General features: G+C 47.0%; 1 protein-coding gene across 1 annotated transcript in view; it reads left to right on the forward strand.

Moving 5' to 3' along the window:
* Positions 1 to 12,782, forward strand: part of STK32C (serine/threonine kinase 32C) — a 66,767-nt gene that overhangs the window by 22,451 nt on the left and 31,534 nt on the right. The window lies entirely within an intron of this gene.

A 12,782-nucleotide genomic window follows, 5' to 3' on the forward strand; every position in this document is an offset into this window, starting at 1 on the left:
TGAGAAGGTACATATTCTTCATTGTATGGAGATATATATATATCCATTATAGTGATTTTTTGACTATTCCTGGATACTACTAAGCTAATTTAGGAAACATTTAGTCTTTCTCTCTCTGTTTCTTGATCAAAAGGAAGCAGATTTTGAGCAATTTTTTTCCCCAGGAGATAGAAAAGTAGTATTTGCCTTTAGGGAATAAGGAGAGAACACTTTCTGTTCATTAAATCTAGCTGGAAAGTGCTCGACATGTCAAGTGTGAAAACAGAGGCTGAGAGAAGGGAAAGGTTTTGATTTTATTCAATTGACTGTACAGTTTATCAGAAATTTGCTGAATTTGACAGTTCTCAGTGCTGTTCACAGTAAGATGCATGACAGATGTGGCCAAACTGTAAGGAAACCAGAGGGAGTACGAGGAGTTGGAGGAGGGATTTGTGGCAGTGTCACAGACAGGTGAGAAGATTGGATGGTGCATCACCTCTCCTCAGTGAAGAAGATCTTAATAGTAGGAATAACCCTCAGTGTTGCCCCCACGTGCTTGTTGAGATTGTCTTCCCCTCTCCTTTTTTTTCTTGGAGGGAATTGTACTAGTTTGAACAAAGGCGGGACTTCGTTGGCATTTGGGGTATTTCAAAGTTATGTTTATGACACTTCATGGGAGATTAGTCCTTTATCTGTCTACTTGGGTGCTTCTGGCATCAGTTAGATGCTGGGTTTGGGGTTTTTCCTATTTTTGGGTGTGAGTCTCAATGTGGCTGCTCTGTCTCCTGGCAGCCAAACAGGGTTTCTGCCTCCATGGCAAGGGCTGGGGAGACTGCTGGGTGATAGTGAGAACCTGTGAGTTTACAGTGTTGTTGTGTTTAATCAGTCTGGTTTGCTTAAAGTGAGGATGGGACAGCCTGTTCTGGGAGAGGGACATCAGTGCCCGGCACAGCCCCAAGCAGTCCCCAGCTGTAAGGCTTCCCCTGCCTGGGCTGCCTTGGCTTCTGCGAGTATCTTTAAATTACAATGTGCAGGTTGTTAGTGTGCAGCTGCCACACAGGGATATTGTCATGTGAGGAGCTGCTGTAAATCCAGCACATCAGCAGACACATAATCTGGAAGATAAATCGTGGTGACATGTAGCCGGGAGCCCATCAGCTCCAGATGGCACGATCTGCTCGTCTGTCATTGTTACACCGATCGTGGGATTTTCCTAATACATCCACACTTGAACTGTGCCGTGGCCTCCCTGCCATGGGGCTGGGAAGAGGGTTCCAGTGGGCAACAGCCTCCCCGCTGTGCTCTGCCGGCACCAGGCTCTGCTGCGTTGAGTTGGCTCCTCTGCCCTGGGATGTGGTGTCCAGTGGCAGTGCTCCTGCCTGGACACGGCGATCCTGGACATAGAGGCAGTTCCTTCCCCCCCCCCCCCCCCCAAAATAAAATTGCATAACTCTATTTACTAAGATTTGTTGGATGAATTTCAGTCAAGAATATGCATGTGTCTATTGGCGGACAGGCATGTTTCCTTAGGCCTCAGACATGGTCCAGCATCATTGCACCAGTATTTATTTGGGTTAAGGTCTAAGTCAGCTACAGAATCTATAGAATATAGTAGGTGTACTTGTCCTTACTGGAGTCACATTTTCAGAAGAGACAATGATGATTTAATGTTAATATTCATGCCTGTATTAGGTAATATTATATATATTTGCATAAACATTCTGAGCATTAAGAGGATCCCTATTTTCCAGTTGACTGTTATTCCCAGGGCATTTCATTATACCAGACTTGTTCTCAAATACCCCGAGCTTGGTTTTCCCTGTAACACCCAGCGGTGATGGCAGCAGCTCTGGGCACATTCCGTGTCAGACCAGCTGTCACTGGCAGGGGCCAACACCTTTGTGGGAAGCAGAAGTGAGCCTTAAATAATTATTAGACAAGAAAGGGGCTAATTTAATAATGAATAGTTTGTCTGGCTCTTTGCAGTAATGTGGCACCTGCTGTGGCAGAACTGTTTCTGTAAGAACACTGTAGTAACTTATGTGCAACTGCAAAAGGATCTTTTCCAACTTTGCCTTGCTGGTGTAGAATAGTGGAAAGGGGTTTACGTGGATTAATACGTCTCAATCAGGATGTTTCCAGCATTTTCTGATGATTTTGCATGATGTGAATTCTCTGCTTTGAGAAATGACAGAAACACAGAATGGAGGTTTTTCAGAAAGAGAAGGCTGATGCCTCCTGAACAGGCATGAGCTTTTGCAGTCTGGACTGTGTGGGGTGTTAACATCAGTATGAGGATTTTAAATTGTGTATCAGGGAAAATTTCTTCACAGAAAGGGCTGTGCAGCCCTGGCACAGCTGCCCAGGGCAGCGGTGGAGTCCCCATCCATGGAGGGATTTAAAAGCTGTGTGGATGTGGCACTTGGGGATGTGGGTTAGTGGTGGCCTTGGCAGTGCTGGGGAACAGTTGGACTCGATCGTCTCAGGGGGCTTTTCCAACCTTATATACTCTGTGATTCTGTGAGCAATACTTTTCTGAGCTACTTTCCTTTTCCCCAGCAAACATTATGGGGTTGTTGCAGGCTCACAGGAGCGGATTGTCTTGCAGAGCCTGTGCTGCACAGCGTGGCTTCTGGAACATTTTGTTTTCAGTTTAGAAACACTGAAAAAGTTGCACTTGGCCCCCCAGGAGTCCTAATTAACTCTGTCAGTGAATGTGCACTGGAATCATTAAATGTGTGTGGTTGAGTTTAGCTAAGGAGGAGTAACATCGCAAGCCACCCGACTACACGTACTTAAGTTTAAAGCATGAAGAGTTAATCCTGCTGTGAATTAGAATTTGTGCCATTTCAGTGTGAACTCTGTATTTCTCGGTATATGGGTGTTAAAAGTTGGTAGGAATTAGTGTAAGCTGTTATTGAGCCGAACAATTGGAACGAGCTGAATGCCAGAATACAATTGGGAGCAATACTATTATTAGCACTTGTGTTCCTGAGTTGGTAATGATCGCTTCGACCTGCCATGGGAACAAACGATGCCGTAATTAATCCGCTGCATATGGCAGGGCAGCTGCATTCCGTGAGCAGCATCCCTCTCACTTGGCGTGAATCACAAACAAACAGGATCCCGGAGTGCGGAGTCACGACGGAGGGACTGGGGTTTGCCGGGGACTCTGCCATCGGGGGGCTGTGGACCCTGCTGAAGGTGTGCTGAGCTGTGTCACTGGGCCTGGCTTAAGGCAGGTCCCCAGTGCTTAAGCAAACTGAGTACCTGGCTGGTGCAGTGGAGTGGCACCTCTCAGAGCCTTACTGAGAGAATCTTTGTCTCATTAGAGTCAGTCGGAAAAGCCTCCTGTGGATTCTGCCAAAATATCCCCAAGCTCTGCCACTGCCATTGCGCACAGAGTTGAATTTGGACCTTAGAATTCCCAAGCAATGGTTCATGGACCTTTTTTTTCCCTCATTGTTCCTGCTCTTTCTTTCCCTGGGAGCTGCAGGTGCTGCCCCACGAGCAGCAAGTTCTCCAGCCTGGGGATGACACCTTTGCACGGTTTCCATGGGAAACAAGAGCCCCTGTACTGCTCCCGTGGGTGGCAAAGCATGAGGACGCTTGGGGCTGCAGAATGTGCTGTTCAACAAGCAGCCTGAAGAGACAGTCAGTGCAACTCACTCTGGGTCAGAGATGGTGCCCAGAATAGAGCACCGTGTCCTCGGTGACATCGGCGAGGTGCTGTGGTCCCCTCCATCCTCCCTTACCCACCTGCCATGCCCCTTCACTCCTCTGCCTACACACTGGGCTTAGATCTTGATTTTGCTCTTCTTCATCAGTTTTGGCGATGATATTGAACATTCCAATCCCTGGAAGTGTTCCAAGGCAGGTTTGGACAGGGATTGGATCAACCTGGGCTAGTGGAAGGTGTCCCTGCCCGTGGCAGAGGGTGGAATGAGATGAGCTTTAAGGTCTCGCCCAACCCAAAGCAGTCTGGGATTCTATGATTCTATTAAAGGTCTCTTGCTTTGTCCTTTGGTTTCATGTGCCACTTGTTTCCCCTTGGTTGAATCCTGTTCCCGGAGGCTGGAGGCTCCAGTGTGGTCTCTGTGTAATCCAACACTGGCACGTGCCACCTCTGCCAGTGCAAAACATGGCAGGAGCACAGTCCTTGTTCCTTGTGGTTCCCAGTGAGGAAAGCTTGCCGTGGACCCAACAGACAACAGCAGCCTGAGCATATTCTATATTCTGGCTGACAGCTTGCTGGGAAAAAGCCTCGGCAAATTGTATTTCATTTGGCAATGTGGAAAAACAGAAAATTAAATGTGCCAGCAAAAAATGTCACTTTTTTTTTTTTTTTAATGTCACGTTAAAATCTGTTTATTTTGGAGATATTGAGGTAAAAAAAATTAAAAGAAGGAAAACTACAACCTGCTTCCTCCTTCAAGGCAGGTGCAAACCTTCAAGGCCAAGGGTGGTGGAGGTTGAGCTCCAGGCTGGACAGAGTTTTCCCAAGCCAAGGTAGTGGTGGTTTGCTCAGGTCTGTGGGAACACCAGACAGAAGTCGGTCTGTTAATTTTGTCACTGGGTGCAATTTATTAAAAATGGAAAGTCAGGGCACATGGTGGAGACTGTGGGAGCAGCATGAAAAATGCAGACGGTTTAAATTTGGCCCATCCTCATGTGGAGCAGAGCTTAAAAATGGAAACTGGGGAGGGGAGCACATGAAGTGTATGGTAATTCTTCTATGGGATGAACATGACCTATTTCTGTAAGTCATCCTCGGCTGCCAGCTCTAAGAAATGAAAATGTATTTTCTGAGCAGTGAATAATTTAGCAACTTTGAAGTGATTAACATAGAGGAGAGGCTGGAGCATGGGAAGGTACTGTGCTTTTGGAGCGAAACATGCTCCTGGGCAGGACGGCAACACAAAGCCTTCGCATCCTTTAAGTCCTGGGAATTCGCTCAAAGAAGGCTCCTACTGAGAGAAAATCCAAGATTCAGGCTTGTCTCATCCTCAGGGCACAGGTGAACTGAAGACCTGGCGATGGGGAGCACTTTGTAGTGTCAGATCCTCAGAGGTGGCCTTGTCACAGATCAACTTTTGTTTAAATTGTGAATTGAAATGATTTAAAGAATTAACATCTTGTTTCATGGTTTCCCAGTGTACAGTCAGGACCACAGGGTGAGCCAAGATCATTATTTCTGATCTAAAACCTGTATTTCTTGCACTGCAAGTTGGTGACACTCAATGGAACTATTACTGTGGCATAAATGTGAAAAGAATCTGTCCTTGTTGTATTAGACAGGACTGAACTGTGGTTAATGCTTTAAAATGGAGCCAGAAAGGCACAGCTCAGCCTGCTCCTTGCCCAGGTGATGTGTGTTTCATTGTCACAGACAGTACTAAAGCTTATATTAAATACTAAAGCAGAGCTTTACCTGCCCCAGGGCGGCACAGAGCCTAGTGGCTCGCACAGACAGAGGGGCCTGTGCCACTGCCTTCCAGTGCTGTGCCTTCCGGAAACTTCAAACGAGACAATTAAGTTTGGTTGGTGGAACTGCTTCCCCACAGAGCTGTAAAACCTGCCATTAATTATTTCCTTCCTTGTCTTTGTAAGAGAAGCCAGCAGAGCTCCCTGCTATGTGTACCCAGGGTAAGCTGAACCTGCTGCCTGGCAGCTCCCTGCTGTAGGTTTTGCCCCTGCACCACGGGCTGCGAGATGCTGATCTTTCCCTTCTCTCTTGGGGAATCCCTCCCACATCACACTGGAGTGGCTGCCATGGGAAAAGCCAAACAGGAAAATGACTGTTGGAGAGGCTACTGTAAGACCAGCCTGTGCTGGTCCTCCTGGCTGTAGGACTTCTCTTGCGTGTTGGCAGGAGAAAGGCGGTGGTGGTGTCCTGGATGAGAATCCAGAGGCTCTGGCTCTCCAGCAGGCCTTCAGACACATCCTCCTTCCACTTAAATCTGGGTTTGCATAAGCTTAGCTGCCAGCCCTGCTGGCGTCCCGCTTCCAGAATTCATCCAGCATCACTGGATGGGCTTCAATGTTTTACAGTTCAGCTGCAGCTTGAGGGTGCAGGGCAGGTTTCCTTCTCTGGTGGGGAGGCTGAGGAATGCTGCAGTATCCATTTTTTATGAGGCAGCAGGTCTGATGAGGACAACTGGGATGAAGGAGCAGCCTCTGCGGCAGGGGTGGCTCCACAGAGGCCCTGCTGGAAGGGGAGCATAAGGACTCAGCACCTTCCCTTCCCACCCATTATGGGTGTTAAGGCTGACACCAAAATACAAAGATGTACTGGTTGTAGTTAAGGGAGGACTTCTGTGAAGGGGCTGTGGTAACATTAACCCTCTCACTAAAAAGCATTTATTGGAGTTATGTTTAAGGACATGAGCTGTTGAACTGGGGCCCCATGAGGGTCCGCACACACCCCATAAAGGGGGGGAAAAAGGTCACCAGGAGGATTTCTAATTAAATAACTTTCTTTGATTTTAAAAGACTAAACTGACAAAGGTTAGATTTAGATTAGATATTGGGCAGGAGTTCTTGGCTGTGAGGGTGGTGAAGCCCTGACATAGGTTGCCCAGAGAAGCTGTGGCTGCCCCATCCCTGGAAGTGTTCAAGACCAGGTTGGAGGGGTCTTGAAGCAACCTGGGACAGTGGAAGGTGTCCCTGCCCATGGCAGGGGTTGCAATGAGATGAGCTTTAAGGTGCCTTCTGAGCCAATTCTGTAATTCTATGAAACGTCGAGAACTTCTGATTTTATAAAACAATAGTAAACAATTCAAATTGAAAATTAGGTGTTTTTCTAAGTAGGGTATTTCACAATCCCCAGAAGTTTATAAGCTGCTTTCCAACACACACAGATGATCTCCACTGGGGTGTTTTACCTGAAATTCAGATATTTCAGAGGAGAAATGAAAACTTCATCTGGGGTCTAACATTTAATTTGGTGTAACTATTTATTCTTTTTACCTTTTAAAATTAAATTACAAAGAGGCCTTATTGTGCCAAAAAGTGCTGGCAAGACCAGTTTTGAAAACATTCCAAAAGAGACACTTTTATATGTTGTAAACAAATGAATGGGGAAAATTTCTTCAGTGTCCTGGTCCAGCCTGCTTTACAATCCTGGTTGGAATCAATTTGTCTAAAACTACTTAGCTTTACCAAGGTGTTTTCTGTTCACTTTGGGGGTTTTAGCAGTCCCAACCAAGCCCTGAACACAGTACAGCCTCAATCTTTCATGAGGCACCTGAACTCACCCATTTATCATTTCTAACATATGCTGCAGACACATTAAGTAACATCCAGCGGCTGTTTATTGCTAACGTTGTGCTACTATAAACATATGCTATAAAGGCTTTTTTTTTTGTAAATCAATTTTAGTTCCTTGAAATAAAATTTTCTAAGCCGTAGAAGTGGGGAAAAAAGGCAAAAAAACAAGTAAAGGCTGGCCCTGGGATTGCTGCTGTGAGGCAGAAGCTGATTTTCCTGTCGAATCAGCCCTTCCTTGTGAGTCCTCCTGTGGCAGCACCAGCACCTTGGTGTGGATCTGCCCTGGGAAACAGCCTGGGGTTTGTCACAGAGGCACATCCAAGGAACTGGGATCAAGCTGGTGCGTTCCTGTCGCTTCTGGTAGGGCTCTAATTATCAATCCTTTCAGCCCAGATCACACGATTCTGTGATCAAACGGCTTCAGCTCTGCTTCAGACTTGGGGAGCTGGAGGAGTTTGACTATTTGCCAGAGAGGTTTTATTCCAGCTGCATATGAAGTTTTCCATCCCAGGTTGGTGCTGGTTCTGCCCCAGGAAGCCGCTCATGGAGCAGGTGAACGTGTGCCCAGGTGTGCTGTGTGCTGGTGTTTGGCAGTGGCTCCTGGAGCATTCCTGGGGCAGGAAGGTTTAATGGTGGGTGTCCCTGTCACCTGCCAGCACAGAACCTGCTGGGAGAGGGGACGCACTGGTGCGAGAGCCCTGACCCCGGTGGAGCCACGTGGCCACCTCCCCCAGGTTACATGGGAGTGTTGATGTGAGTGGGGTTGAATGTCCGTGTTACCTTTACTTTTCCAACACCACCAGTCTGTAATTTCCTGGGAAGCTGTTTAACATGCAGTACCACCATAAAATGGACCATTTACCAGGGAGTTGTGCTGAGAGGCAGTGCCCTTCTGGCAATAACAGCTGGACACGTGGGAGCACAGAGGAACAGAACCGTCTTTGGAGTTGGCCCTGGAGCATTTGGTTACTCGTGTTGGGTGGTTGGCGTCTCTGGTGACTGTTTGTGGGGCTGCCCCATAGCCAGCCCTGAAAACACACCTCACCCCGAGCTCTGGGAGGCTGACTGCTGTGAGAGCTGTGTGTGGGCAACAGCCCTGGCTGTACAGCAACCTGTGTGTGTGAAGCACAGCCCCGTCTCTGGTGCTTTTGACCAGGACCATCAGGAACTCATTTAGTGCTCGTTAATCTGCACCAGTGAGGGCTCAGCTGAGTGGTTAATGAGCGACCTGTTGGCCTCCCCGGGTTGTTGTTGCACAGTAACATGTATTTTTCTAACAGAAATAGCACTTGTGGAGCACACAGAGCACAAGGAACAGGGTGCTGGAGTTTCCTTCTCTACTGCCTCCTGAGCTCGCTGATGGAGATCAGATGAACACAACGTGTTCGCACTCCTTTGGAAGGGCTCCTGGCCAACGTGGTATTTTTTCACTAATTAGGAATGGTTTCTGACCAATCCAAACATTTTTGTACCCAATATCAATAACCCACTATACCTAACCTGACTTAGCAGTTGCTTTGCATGGTGCATTTGATTCCTCGAGGAGTCACAGGGATTAATTTTTAATTATACAATAACTCGCCATTTTTACATGACTTCATAGTTGTTTCCTAATAGTATGTTTGAATACGTGGTTTCGAAGGGGTTCATTTGTAGCACTGGGCTGGTATTGTACCTTTAATTTCTTTCATTATCTACCAGCATTCCCTGGATTCCTGGGTAGTTAATGCTCACTTGAGGTTCCTGACAGTCATATTACACTGTATTTCCATTTTTCTCACCCATATAATCTTCTCTGTGGATATGAATAGGCAAAACAGATCAGCCCCAGACGTTGGAGACTGAACATACTGCTTGGGCTTTCTCCAGGGACAGAAAGGAAAGCAGTGGTTTCCTGCACCACACAGAGCCCTCCAGTTAGAGAAAATGGGATGCCTTGTGTTCTAAGGGTTTCAGGCTCTTGAAAGGACTACTGGCATCACACCTCATTGCCCTTCCCCCTGTGCTTTACCTCACCTCTAACCACAAATCTCACTTTTGGTCTTCGCAGGTTCATTCTCCAGTTTGGAAACTTTTCATACTGAGTCCCCCCTATCCCTCCTGTTGTCCTCCCCTTCTCTCCCATGCTGTTTCTGGCAGGCTCACCCCTTCTTTGGGAACATTCGGAGGTCTCCGTTCGTAGCGGTGCCGCCGTTTCCCCTATGGACTCTCTGCCATCCTTCCCTTCTCTGCCCCATCTCCCTTTTCAGGCCCTCCCTGTGGCTCTAAAGCTGCTCCTAATCTATTCATCCTGCTGGGTTCCTTTTTGTTGTCCTTTGTCTTTCCCCACCCTTCCCCCTGTGCTGCAGGGCTGCACACCTTCTCCCTCCATCTCCTCCCGGAGGCTCACAGGGGTGGCCTCACCTTCCTGCATCAGTCCATGGGTGCAGTGGCTTTGGATCAAAGCTGGAACTCTCCTTCCTGCCAGATGAAACTCTTGGCATTTTGTGGCCACAAACTTGTGGTTCTGTGGCCGCAATTTAATGTTTCTACATCAATTACTGGGGTGCTTCCTCCGAGATATGTTGCAGCAATACAATAGGTAGACAAATGCTATTAATGATGCCAACATACAGAAATACATTGATAGAAGGTAGATCATGTCATACTACACTGACACATTTGCTGTTACAAAACTCAAAAAGTAATTTCTTAGGTCTTTAATGTTGAAGAGAATCAGTCTTGGAGGTAAATGTCCCTGTTACTGATGAGGCTGGAAAACATTCACATAAAGAGTGAAAGGCTGACTCGATCCTTAAAACATGATTTTTAGTTTACTGGTTTCCCCAGATTTGAGGGTATTGGAGACTGGGTTTGCTAGCTGCATCCCACTACATTGTGCTTCTGCTGCTGGACATTAATACCTGGGTGTCCACTCTGTATCTTAAGTTTTATGGTAGTTTTATCTTGCTATACTTTTAGATATCTTCTAAATAAATGAAGAATTAACAGCAAAAATAATGAAAAAATTCACCACTTTAAAATAGTAAAGACAAAACCCTATTTTTTTTCATCTCTCATCCTTCTATATAAAGAGAAACGTACTCTTCATTCTCTTTATTTCACTGGCAAATGGAAGCTGTGCATCCAGGCTGCTTTATCCCACAGTACATCTTGTGACTACAGTGAGATCTTAATTACAGAGATGTCAGTGCAGCACCTGGCACCCTGTTGTGCTGTGGGCAGGGCCGGGCTGCGTGAGGTTTGAGGAGGTCCCTCGGGCACATGGAATGCTGCCATCCTGCTTGCATGTGTTCCTGGAGCTGGAGAACAAAGCCACACCACACTGAGCAAAGCCAGGTCGTGGTATTTATTTGTGATTCACAGTTTGTCACTTGGTGCCAGGGAGAGCCAGGAAGAGGCACGTGTGTCTCTTGTTCTTATGTCCCACAGTTCCGCTCTTCTGCGAAGGTGCTACATTGATAATGAGCCGCTGGAGGAGTCAATGGGAACAATTTGGGAACAATTAGTTTCCTGTTCTCGTGAGGAGCTAAGGCAATACCCCGGGGACATCACAGCGAAGCAGATGGCATTGGGCTGGGGTGTGAGTGAGTGTCCGGGCACCGGGGCACCTCGGATTTGCACATTGCAGGTGGATTTGGAATGGAATGGAATAGAAGAATAGAATATTTTCAGTTATAAGGAACTTACAGGGGTCATCTAGTCTCGGTGCCCGATGCTTCAGGGCTGCCCAAAAGCTGAAGCACACTGTTAGGGGCATTGTCCAAATGCCTCCTGAACACTGACAGGATTGGGGCACAACCGTGTCTCTGGGAGGCCTGTTCCAGGGTTTGGACACCCTCTCAGTAAAGAAACGCTTCCTAAAGCATCCCAGGTTTTCAGGTCCCTTTCCCACTCTTGTGAGTTCCTCCAGTTCGTCCTCAAGCCGAATCCATTTCTGTACCTCCAGATTGTGGCTGTCAGAGCCGTGCCATGTGAAGTCACAGCAGCGGGTGAGCAGGGCCTGTGAACAGGCAACAGCTGTCACCTCCTGCTCGCTGCCACGAAAGCCTCCACTGGCATCTGTGACTCAGGCCCGTACCAGTCACCCCCAAATCATCAGCACTTCTGGCTGCGGGTGAGCGACAGCTTTCTCCTGTCAGCTCAGAGTGGAACCTCTGGAGCACACGCAACTGTTCCAGGCAGGTTCAGGATTTCTATTTTAGGGATAATCACATATTCTGTAGTGATAAGTTGTCATTTTTAGAAATTCAGTGTGTTGTGCACAAAAAGCAACACACTGCTACTATGATTTTCTTCCTCAAATGTTAAGGTTTGCTTTTCCTTTAAAGGGATCATGGAATCATAGAATTGCTCGCTCACACAGAGTTGTCAGATTGCTGACTGAATCCTGCAGAAAATACTGGAACTGGAAAACCAGTCAGTGCCTGTTCACTAACATCATCTGAACTTCCCATCAGGAGAACTGTGTATTAATTTATTAAAAGTGACATCTCTGCTGATAGGTTCAAGGGCCTGGTGAATATTCATATCTAGGTTTGTTTCCTGCTTGCTGACTTGAGCAGGCTTCCCAGAGCTGTTGTAGTCATGGATACATGGAAATGACACTTTGGGGTTTGTTTTCTCAGTGGCAATGCTTTTATACACAATATTCCAAACATTATAATAAAGAATTGTCAAAAGCTATCCTGGAGCGATGGCAGATCATGAGCGCTTGCATGTGGTTTAATTGCCAAGGAAATGCTGTCCTTCAAAGGAGCTCCCTGTAGCTGAGTGTCCTCTTGGAGTGCTTCTTAGAGACAGAAGGTCAATCAATGGATTTGATCGCACGTGGAAAACATCTGATCTGTTACCCCAAATGCTTCAACCAGAAGATTTCAAACAGAATATTTATGAAGAAGCTGTAGCTGCAGTTCTGCATTGCTCACTGCAGCCTCTCTAATAGGGGTGGTAGGAAAATCCTCAGTAAACCACTGCTTAAATAAAAAGCTCGAGGGAGAAGGGATGTGATGAGGAGCTCACACAGCACCTGTGCAGCTGAGCCTTTCCTCCAGAGCTGTGGGAGGCCATCAGAGGGATGGGGGGGGGCACTGGTGTCCCCATGGGGTTTTTTCATGGAGACTCCTGGAGCAATCTGTGGGAGATCAATAGAATCATTAAGGCTGGAAAAAGCCTGCAAGGTCATTGAGTCCAACCTTTGACCAATCACCACGATGTCAACTAAGACAACTAAACATGCACCAATTGGTTGTGCATTTGCCCTTCAGCGTCGCTGGTAGAGTGGAGTGGGAGTGTGGGGAGATAAGTAGTAGGAGCTGGCCCAGATTCTGTTTTCAGTTTCATTTGGCAAAGTTTTCTGAGCTCTCCTGTAGAAAATGTCCCACAAAAGTGACAATAACAATATTTTGGATATAAGCCTAGCACAAAAGGGTAATAGGAACTCCATGGGCATGCGTGGGCTCTTGATTCATCCTCAGAGATGGCAGATGTGCATTTATTTAAGATCTGGGAGTGGGACTGGTAATATTTATAGT

The sequence above is a fragment of the Pipra filicauda genome, unplaced genomic scaffold (genome assembly GCF_003945595.2).
Source record: "Pipra filicauda isolate LSUMZ 115617 unplaced genomic scaffold, ASM394559v2 scaffold150_size2825430_pilon, whole genome shotgun sequence".
Classification (NCBI taxonomy): Eukaryota; Metazoa; Chordata; class Aves; order Passeriformes; family Pipridae; genus Pipra; species Pipra filicauda.